The following is an 11,012-nucleotide window of genomic DNA, read 5'->3' as shown; positions in this document are numbered from 1 at the left end:
TATTCTAGGTTTAAAAAGCTGGGTTTATTTGTTCTAGACCTGGCTTACCCGAGCGGACAGCTCGAGGCGGGGGGGGGGGGCAACGAACCGGGAATACAGAAGCTTCACCGGCTTTGCAACTTGTCCGAACCTCGTTCTAAAATTGGGATATGACTCTAATAGAAGAGAAGTCACACGAAGTGCACACTTCCCAGATGATTTAGAAGACTCGGGTAGAGGAGGGTTTCGTATCAATTTATATACAGTTCAACAATATCAAAGCGGTAAAAAGTAACATTTAGCACATTAGGCCCATGCATGTAAATAAAACCAGATAATAAATAAAGACAAATATAACAATTATTCTAAGCTCGAATTCTTAAACTCTGAACTAGAGATTCTAGGTTCTTATCCCCAGCGGAGTCGCCAGAGCTGTTACACCTCCTTTTTACTACCCCAGGAAGGGGTATAAGAGAGTTTTTTCCAATTTAAGTGACAATCGAAACAGGATTATTTATTTAAAATTCAGAGACGCCACTTGGGATAATTTATGGTATCCCAAGTCACCGGTTTAAATCCTGAATCAAGGAAAGATTGACTCTGTTTTATACTCCGCAAAAGAGAAATCCATGTAAGGGATTTTGTTAACCCGGGAGAAGGTGTTAGGCATTCCCGAATTCTCTGGTTCTAGCACGGCCGCTCAATTATTATTTTTGGTCTAATTATCTGATTTAATTATACATTTTAAACCTATTGTGCATTTTAACTTTTGAAAATCGCTTTTACTTCTTTAAAGAATTAATTCAATGATATATAAAATACGTCGCAAGCCACGCTACATGAAATGCGCCCGTGACTCACGACACGTTCTATTTAACCTTGTTGGAAATTAGGACTGGGCCACATGAAATGTATCCCCGGATTTATAACTATTACAAATCATAACTACGTCATGGGCACCATACCCGTAGCTATGATGATTTATTATGGCGCGCCTAAAATAAATTACGAAGGTTTATAATTACTTCTTAAAACTAATTTGAGATTTTTTACAATTCGACTTCGTAAGGCTTCACAAAACAAAAAGAAAACTAACAAACTATGAGGCCTGCTCGCAAACACACACCAGGAATTACAAATTGTAAACCATAATACCCTAAAGACACCAACATGTTTCAACAATAACTTTACGAACTTATAAACTTCTAGTGTTACATATAACTTGACATATTATAGTTGCAAGACTTAAATTATAGTATTACAATACAAGCTAAGGACGGACTCTTTCTTTTTAATTTCAAAATATAGAGTTGAAGCTTACTAAATCAGAACCTCACAATATAATTATTATTGCCAAACTCAAAAGCAAATCTTACAGAGCCTCCTAGTAACCATCATCAATTTTCCCTGCTGCAACCCAGTGCAAATTTAATTTATATAAGACTTTTCACATATCAATACTTCAATAGTTGCTTCACAACCCATAAGCATACTGATATATTTCAGAAAATAAAGTACATGTAACAACACCCCATTAAGCACATTTATCATGGTAAATATGAAAAGTTCTCACATTGGGCAGAAAACATAAGATGCAGCCAAGCAACATTATCGGGAAAGGGATAGCAAAGTAGTAAAAGATTGAACCTCAAAGTAAAGCCAAGATTTCACTTCTGTTTTGATTAAACTGACGCAGAATAGTGAGGCTCGATCTGATATTTGAGAAGCAAACAGGGACGGCTATGAGACCACCGAACTTAGGACCAGAATCAAAGCAAACGACTCATAAGATACCACTGATTCGTTCAAACTTAGGGGTCTGCGGCTGTTAGCTTTTTTTTTTTGTCCGTCCTTAGAGTCCCTAGGTGTTAGTCTATATATAGTTTTGTAGAGTCTAGGTCTATGATTTTGTAAGTTTTTTTTAGGTTAAGGAGTATGTGCCTAAAATTATGGGTTAGGTCCAAAATTAGGCCTAAAAATGGATTGTTCGAGCCTAAATTTTATTCTTTATCCGCGAACGAGACTAAAATACGACCTCATTTATTAATTAGTCCTACTTAAGTACAATAACTATTAAAATAAGACTGACAGTTAACACAAAACTATTTTTGTTATTTTCCAAGATTAAAAATGACTACAAAACATTAATGAAACTATTTTTTTAATTTTTATTTTCTTGTAATAAAATAAAGTAAAAGAGTCAAAATTAGTTGAAAAAGCGATATTAGGCCTAAATTAAATATCAATATGCTAAAATATAAAAACTATTGGGGATGGTCAAAAATCACATGTCTACAGATGCCCCTCTTTGACTGGAAACACAAAGAGTTTTCAGACAAAGAACGACTAGACAGGTTTTTTGACCTGACCCTTATTTAATAAGACTAGAAGCTAAAAGAAAGGAGAATATGACCGAGCCCTGGTATCTGAGCTGCCTATATATCCTTGGCTATAAAGGAATCAGGCCACGTGTAGTTCAGAAGTGAGTGAAATGATGAAGTATACCGAGGTGGAGAGCCGATCGAGGTGCCATTCCGTCGAGGTTCCGGTCCGTGGTCCCGTTATTATATCAAAATAAAATAGACCAACTAAACATGTCAACTACGAGTTACAAGATTCCTATCTATAAGTTTTCTAAAGCTTGATTCCTGTTAACCATGCTCGTGACTTCAATCACGTCTTGAGCAGTTCACATCTTTCATCTGCTTCTGCATTTTGATTCACTTCTTGTCTTTTTTTTTTATTCTGGATTGTGACTAACTTTTGTTGATCACCTCGGACTGTTGACTCGCATTCTTGCCGCGAGCTTCTTTTGTTGCTGACTTCAATTGCATTCTGAAGAATTCCCTTATTCTCCAGGTATGTGCCTGATTGCCAATACTTGAATTGTCTTCATTCGAAACTTGGACTGTCTTCTCCTTGTTCTCCAGGTGAGCGCCTGATTGCTGAACTTAAACCATCATCCTTTAAACATTGCTACATTCTCTTTGTTCTCCAGGTTGGCGCCTGATTACAAACATTTGAATTATCTTCCTTTCCTCCGAAACTTGAATTGATTTCCCTTTATTGTCCAGGTGGGCTCCTGATTACCAACACTTGAACTGTTTTCCCTTTGTTCTCCAGGTGGGCTACTATTACCAACACTTGAATTGCTTTCCCTTTGTTCTCCAGGTGGGATCCTGAGTTCCATCACTTAAACTACTTTCCTTTTGAACTGTCCTCTAGGTGGGCTCATAATTTCCAACACTTGAACTGCTTTCCCTTTGTTTTCCAGGTGGGCTCCTGTTTTCCAACACTTGAACTGCTTTCCCTTTGTTCTCCAAGTGGGCTACTGATTGCCAACACTTGAATTGCTTTCCATTTGTTCTCCAACACTTGAATTATTTTCCCTTTGTTCTCTAGGTGGTCTCTTGATTTCCAAAACTTGAACTTGTTTCCCTTTGTTCTCCAAGTGGACTCCCGATTACAAACACTTGAATTATTTTCCCTGTGATCTCCAAGTAGGCTCCTGATTACCAACACTTGAATTTCTTTCCCTTTGTTCTCTAGGTGGGCTCCTAATTTCCATAACTTGCACTGCTTTCCCTCTGTTCTCCAGGTGGGCTCCTGATTACCAACACTTGAATTGCTTTCCCTCTGTTCTCTAGGTGGGCTCCTAATTACCAATACTTGAATTGCTTTCCCTTCGTTCTCAAGGTGGGCTCCTGATTACCAACACTTAAGAATTGCTTTACCTTTGTTCTCCAAGTGGGCTCCTAATTACCAACACTTGAACTGATTTCCCTTTGTTCTCCAGGTGGGCTCCTGATTACTAACACTTGAATTGTTTTCCCTTTGTTCTCCAAGTGGGCTCTAATTACCAATAATTGAATTGCTTTCCCTTTGTTCTCCAGGTGGGATCCTGATTTCCAACACTTGAACTGGTTTCCTTTTGTTCTCTAGGTGAGCTCATGATTTCCGTCACTTGAACAACTTTCTCTTTGTTCTCCAGGTGGGCTCCTGATTACTAACACTTGAATTGCTTTCCCTTTGTTCTCCAGGTGGTCTCCTTATTTCCAACACTGGAATTGCTTTCCCTTTGTTCTCCAGGTGGGCTCCTGATTTCCAACACTTGAATTGTTTTCCCTTTGTTCTCCAGGTGGGCTCCTTATTTCCAACCCTTGAACTGCTTTCCCTTTGTTCTCTAGGTGGGCTCCTGATTTCCAACACTTGCATTGTTTTCCCTTTGTTCTCTAGGTGGACTCCTCATTTCCAATACTGGAATTGCTTTCCCTTTGTTCTCCAGGTGGGGTCTTAATTTCCAACACTTGAATTGCTTTCCGTTTGTTCTCCAGGTGGGCTCCTGATTTCCAACACTTGAACTGCTTTCCCTTTGTTCTCTAGGTGGGCTCCTGATTTCCATCACTTGCATTATTTTCCCTTTGTTCTCTAGGTGGGCTCCTAATTACCGACACTTGGATTGTTATTCCCTTTGTTCTCCAGGTGGGCTCCTGATTACCAACACTTGAATTGTTTTCCCATTGTTCTCCAGGTGGGCTCCTGATTTCCAACACTTTAATTGATTTTCCTCAAAACTTCATTTGTCTTGCGACTGCTTTTCCTTTGAACTGTCTTCCCTTGTTTTTCTAGGTGGGTGCCTGATTGCTTGGGCCTAAACTTCTTTCCATTCTTGAAACTCGTGTTGTCTTCCCCTGTTCTCTAGGTGGGTGCCTGATTTCAACAAAACAAACAAAACAAACAGAATTGTTCTGCCCTAGTTTGGTAGCTGGGCACATCTGTGAGTGTTTATTGAATCATGTTACTAGAAAATCTCAAAGAATTTAAAAAGTTAGATCCCATTATCTAGGAGGGTTCTAAAAATTGCTAGTTAAATGATAGTTTTAAAGCTAAATTATATTTCCTAATGGTACGACTTCCGCTAAACCTTGTTATCTATGAAGGCGTTAAAACTAAATCCCATTATCCAGGAGGGTCCTGCACACTTAAAACTAAATCTCATTATCCAGGAAGGTCCTGAAGAGCCTAGAATGACCTTACTTGACACGACACTTGAAAAATATTCAAACTTCCAAGCTTTGATTTGGACATAATTTTCGTCCCTGTTTCAAACAAAGAAAACTTGTGAGTTTATAAATATGTTGGTTGGTTTGTGGCCTTGACTTTGAGGGTGATTGCTCCTTCAATTCCCATGATAGCTTTGATTTCAACTCGAAAGACCTTGCTTGTTTATTGACTGACCACTTTCTCTGTCACCCTTATCACAGAAGATACCCCTGATTCGTTCAAAACCAAACCCTCTATATGTTGCATTGTGCTCATAAATAGACATTTACCGACCTTTGTACTTCACATGAATCCCAAAACACATTGATTTTTACCAACTCAGTGCGCTTGTTATTCTTTCCTGACGTATGCCAGTAGCCTTGGCCTTGAGGTTTATTGCTCATTCACTTGCCATGATAACATTGATTTTCAATTGGAAGACCTTGCTTGTTATCTATAAACTACTTTCTTTGGCAACCTTATCACAGAAAATACCTTTGATCCGTTCACCCAACATCCTTTATCTATTACATTGTTCATGAATTGACATTTACCAAACCTTTTGTATTTCACATGAATTCCAAAGCACGTTGATTGTTACCAACTCAATGCGCACGTAGTTCTTTCCTGACTTATGCCACTTTGATATACTAGCCAGACTCCGCTTTGTGCAATTGGAAAACTGGTGGTAAATTGTGTAGTCATTTCTCACTTGTTCTGACCAAACAGACTCGGGAAGAAAAAGTAAACAAGACAAAAGGAACAGAGTAAAGTACAAAGGAAAAAGATGATTCCTAACAAGAAAACTACGAAGTAGAAACTTATCAGATGTGGATACCAACTCTAGTGACCATGACATGCACCTCTGGACTAAGTGGCCTAATATGTCTAGCAAGTCTAATGTTCAACTCTTATTGTATCTCTTCACCATGAAACCAGGCTTCAATGCTCCGATTATCCTATTTAATTCACAATCCTTATTCGACTTGTAGTGCCTGAAGGGTTTTCACTATCAAGCCTCTCTCATTTTGTTCTCTCTCTCAACTTACTGTCGTCTTATGGTGCCTGTGAAGGTTTTCACTGATAAGACTCTCTCATTTTTTTCTTTTCTTCTTCTTTCCTCCGATTCTATAAATGACAAGACATTGACCATAGTAAAATCATATGCTTCTGGTATGTCTAAACTCAGCACTCTCAAAGATTATCCGGGAGGTCTTTTTTGGATTGTGATGTGGCTTTTGGATAGGGTTAAAAAGAAAGGATATCATAAAGGCTCAAAATAACTAAGACAATGGGGTTAATTTATTTACAACTCTTGAAATCCATTCTAAAAACTTTGCCCCAATTTCTAAAACAAGGGAATTTGATTCTTCTTTTTTTTCCTCTTTTCGAGATAAAATTTCTAAGAAAGACTGCCCCACTCTCGACTTCGTGGGATTATGAAATATTTTATTTGGTATGACCGAACCATAAGGCTGTCTACGTATCTTGTGGTGACAAGAATCAGGTCAAACGTAATTCACAAAACTACTTTTGTTACTATTTTCCTTTTCCCTTTTTTTGTCTTTGTTTATTCTTTTTCTTCTTTTTTTTCTTTTTCCTTTTTTTCTTTATCTCTATTTTTCTCTTTTTTTGAATTTTTCTTTTTGAATGAACTTTCTAAAATAAACCTATGGGGACATGAATTGTTTTTTCCGTATGACACTATCTTGACTCCAAAAGAGGGGAGGTCAAAGAAATAAGTACAGGCTCAAAATGGTATCGAATGGTTTAAGTGTTTGGGTAGCTGAAAGAGGGCCTCCCAATCCTTGAAAATGCCAAGTACAAACATGCAACTTGAGGATGAAAATTGAATATCATGCACAATATTTCTTTTGCGGTTTCGGCATTGATATCATTGATATGCCTTCCACTTTTCTTTAGCGTCTTGTCAAGTACAGAACCCTCATTGGGTGGTTTCCTCTTCACAATGGATATCCTTCATCAATTCGAAGAAAACTTTCTTGACTTTATCTTGTAACTTGAGATGCACTTGAACTCAAAGTTTTTTGCTTCAAATTGTTGGGACACACTCCCTTGTAACAAATTCTTGTCGTCCCATTAACTTTCAAAACTATCTGCCCCAGTTTCACAAGGTTCAGGCTTCAAATGATCTCAAAATGTCAAAATTTGTACTTATTTCCCTCATGCATCTCTATCATCTTCAAAATTATTTCATTGCTTCGTGATTACAAACACTTGAATTGTTTTCCCTGTGTTCTCCAAGTAGGCTCCTGATTACAAACACTTGAATTTCTTTCCCTTTGTTCTCTAGGTGGGCTCCTGATTTCCATAACTTGAACTGTTTTCCCTCTGTTCTCTAGGTGGGCTCCTGATTACCAATACTTGAATTACTTTCCCTTCGTTCTCCAGGTGGGATCCTGATTACCAACACTTAAGAATTGCTTTACCTTTGTTCTCCAGGTGGGATCCTAATTACCAACACTTGAACTGATTTCCCTTTGTTCTCCAGGTGGGCTCCTGATTACTAACACTTGAATTGCTTTCCCTTTGTTCTCCAAGTGGGCTCTAATTACCAATAATTGAATTGCTTTCCCTTTGTTCTCCAGGTGGGATCCTGATTTCTAACACTTGAACTGTTTTCCCTTTGTTCTCTAGGTGAGCTCATGATTTCCATCACTTGAACAACTTTCCCTTTGTTCTCCAGGTGGGCTCCTGATTACTAATACTTGAATTGTTTTCCCTTTGTTCTCCACGTGGGCTCCTTATTTCCAATAGTGGAATTGCTTTTCCCTTTGTTCTCCAGGTGGGCTCCTGATTTCCAACACTTGAATTGTTTTCCCTTTGTTCTCCAGGTGGGCTCCTGATTTCCAACACTTGAACTGCTTTCCCCTTGTTCTGTAGGTGGGCTCCTGATTTCCAACACTTGCATTGCTTTCCCTTTGTTCTTCAGGTGGGTTCCTTATTTCCAATACTGGAATTGCTTTCCCTTTGTTCTCCAGGTGGGCTCTTAATTTCCAACACTTGAATTGCTTTCCCTTTCTTCTCCAGGTGGGCTCCTGATTTCCAATACTTGAACTGCTTTCCCTTTGTTCTCTAGGTGGGCTCCTGATTTCCAACACTTGCATTGCTTTCCCTTTGTTCTCCAGGTAGGCTCCTAATTACTGACACTTGGATTGTTTTTCCCTTTGTTCTCCAGGTGGGCTCCTGATTACCAACACTTGAATTGTTTTCCCTTTGTTCTCCAGGTGGGCTCCTGATTTCCAACAGTTTAATAGATTTTCCTCAGAACTTGATTTGTTTTCCTTTGTTCTCCAGGTGGGCTCCTGATTGCTAAACTTGAACTACTTCGTCTTGCGACTACTTTTCCTTTGAACTGTCTTCCCTTGTTTTTCTAGGTGGGTGCCTGATTGCTTGGGCCTAAACTTCTTTCCATTCGTGAAACTCGTGTTGTCTTCCCCTTTTCTCCAGGTGGGTGCCTGATTTCAACAAAACAAACAAAACAAACAGAATTGTTCTTCCCTAGTTTGGTAGCTGGGCACATCTGTGAGTGTTTATTGAATCATGTTACTAGAAAATCTCAAAGAATTTTAAAAGTTAGATCCCATTATCTAGGAGGGTTCTAATAATTGCTAGTTAAATAACAGTTTTAAAGCTAAATTATATTTCCTAATGGTACGACTTCCGCTAAATCTTGTTATCTATGAAGACATTAAAACTAAATCTCATTATCCAGGAGGGTCCTGCACACTTAAAACTAAATCTCATTATCCAGGAAGGTCCTGAAGAGCCGAGAATGACCTTACCTGAGCCGAGCTTTCTTTCTGGAGGATCTTCGCAGAACGAACAAAATTCTATGCCCCTGAACCATGTTTTTCCATATGGAGGGTTCCTAGAGATCGAACAAATTTTTCTTTCCCCTTCTCAAACCACCTTTTTGCTGACAAAATTTGGGCACGACACTTGAAAAATATTCAAACTTCCAAGCTTTGATTTGGACACAATTTTCGTCCCTATTTCAAACAAAGAAAACTTGTGAGTTTATAAATATGGTGGTTGGTTTGTGGCCTTGACTTTGAGGGTGATTGCTCCTTCACTTCCCATGATAGCTTTGATTTCAACTCGAAAGACCTTGTTTGTTTATTGACTGACCACTTTCTCTGTCACCCTTATCACAGAAGATACCCTTGATTCGTTCAAAACCAAACCCTCTATATGTTGCATTGTGCTCATGAATTGACATTTACCGACCTTTGTACTTCACATGAATCTTAAAACACATTGATTTTTACCAACTCAGTGCGCTTGCTATTTTTTCCTGACGTATGCCAGTAGCCTTGGCCTTGAGGTTTATTGCTCCTTCACTTGCCATGATAACTTTGATTTTCAATTGGAAGCCCTTGCTTGTTATCGGTTAACTACTTTCTTTGGCAACCTTATCACAGAAAATACCTTTGATCCGTTCACCCAATATCCTCTATCTATTGCATTGTTCATGAATTGACATTTACCAAACCTTTTGTATTTCACATGAATCCCAAAGCACGTTGATTGTTACCAACTCAGTGCGCACGTAGTTCTTTCCTGACTTATGCCACTTTGATATACTAGCCAGACTCCGCTTTGTGCAATTGGAAAGCTGGTGGTAAATTTTGAAGTCATTTCTCACTTGTTCTGACCAAACAGACTCAGGAAGAAAAAGTAAACAAGACAAAATGAATAGAGTAAAGTACAAAGGAAAAAGTTGATTCCTAACAAGAAAACTACGAAGTAGAAACTTATCAGATGTGGATACCAACTCTAGTGACCATGACATGCACCTCTGGACTAAGTGGCCTAATATGTCAAGCAAGTCTAATGTTCAACTCTTATTGTATTTCTTCACCGTGAAACTAGGCTTCAATGCTCCGATTATCCTATCTAATTCACAATCCTTATTCGACTTGTAGTGCCTGAAGGGTTTTCACTATCAAGCCTCTCTCATTTTGTTCTCTCTCTCAACTTACTGTCGTCTTATGGTGCTTGTGAAGGTTTTCACTGATAAGACTCTCTCATTTTTTTCTTTTCTTCTTCTTTCCTCCGATTCTATAAATGACAAGACATTGACCATAGTAAAATCATATGTTTCTGGTATGTCTAAACTCAGCACTCTCAAAGATTATCTGGGAGGTCTTTTTTGGAATGTGATGTGGCTTTTGGATAGGGTTAAAAAGAAAGGATATCATAAAGGCTCAAAACAACTAAGACAATGGGGTTAATTTATTTACAACTCTTGAAATTCATTCTAAAAACTTTGCCCCAATTTCTAAAACAAGGGAATTTGATTCTTCTTTTTTTTCCTCTTTTCGAGATAAAATTTCTAAGAAAGACTGCCCCACTCTCGACTTCGTGGGATTATGAAATATTTTATTTGGTATGACCGAACTATAAGGCTGCCTACGTAGCTTGTGTTGACAAGAATCATGTCAAACGTAATTCACAAAACTACTTTTGTTACTATTTTCCTTTTCCCTTTTTTTGTCTTTGTTTTTACTTTTTCTTTTTTTTTTTCTTTTTCCTTTTTTTCTTTATCTCTATTTTTTTCTTTTTTTGAATTTTTCTTTTGGAATGAACTTTCTAAAATAAACCTATGGGGACATGAATTTTGTTTTCCGTATGATACTATCTTGACTCCAAAAGAGGGGAGGTCAAAGAAATAAGTACATGCTCAAAATGGTATCGAATGGTTTAAGTGTTTGGGTAGCTGAAAGAGGGCCTCCCAATCCTTGAAAATGTCAAGTACAAACATGCAACTTGAGGATGAAAATTGAATATCATGCACAATATTTCTTTTGCGGTTTCGGCATTGATATCATTGATATGCCTTCCACTTTTCTTTAGCGCCTTGTCAAGTACAGAACCCTCGTTGGGTGGTTTCCTCTTCACAATGGATATCCTTCATCAATTCGAAGAAAACTTTCTTGACTTTATCTTGTAACTTGAGATGCACT

The 11,012-nt window shown here is 38.2% G+C and overlaps 1 long non-coding RNA gene across 1 annotated transcript; it reads right to left on the bottom strand.

Moving 5' to 3' along the window:
* Positions 1 to 1,152: 1,152 nt before the first annotated feature.
* LOC138876989 (uncharacterized) lies at positions 1,153 to 1,950 on the bottom strand. The gene is made up of 2 exons (XR_011402310.1): positions 1,627 to 1,950; positions 1,153 to 1,389 (listed from the first exon to the last, which is right to left on the bottom strand). It is a non-coding gene; the product is annotated as an uncharacterized lncRNA (long non-coding RNA).
* Positions 1,951 to 11,012: the final 9,062 nt, after the last annotated feature.

The sequence above is a fragment of the Nicotiana sylvestris genome, chromosome 9 (genome assembly GCF_000393655.2).
Source record: "Nicotiana sylvestris chromosome 9, ASM39365v2, whole genome shotgun sequence".
In the NCBI taxonomy this organism is placed as follows: domain Eukaryota; kingdom Viridiplantae; phylum Streptophyta; class Magnoliopsida; order Solanales; family Solanaceae; genus Nicotiana; species Nicotiana sylvestris.
Note: the sequence above shows the minus strand (reverse complement) of the source record. Positions and strands in the feature narration are given on the sequence as shown.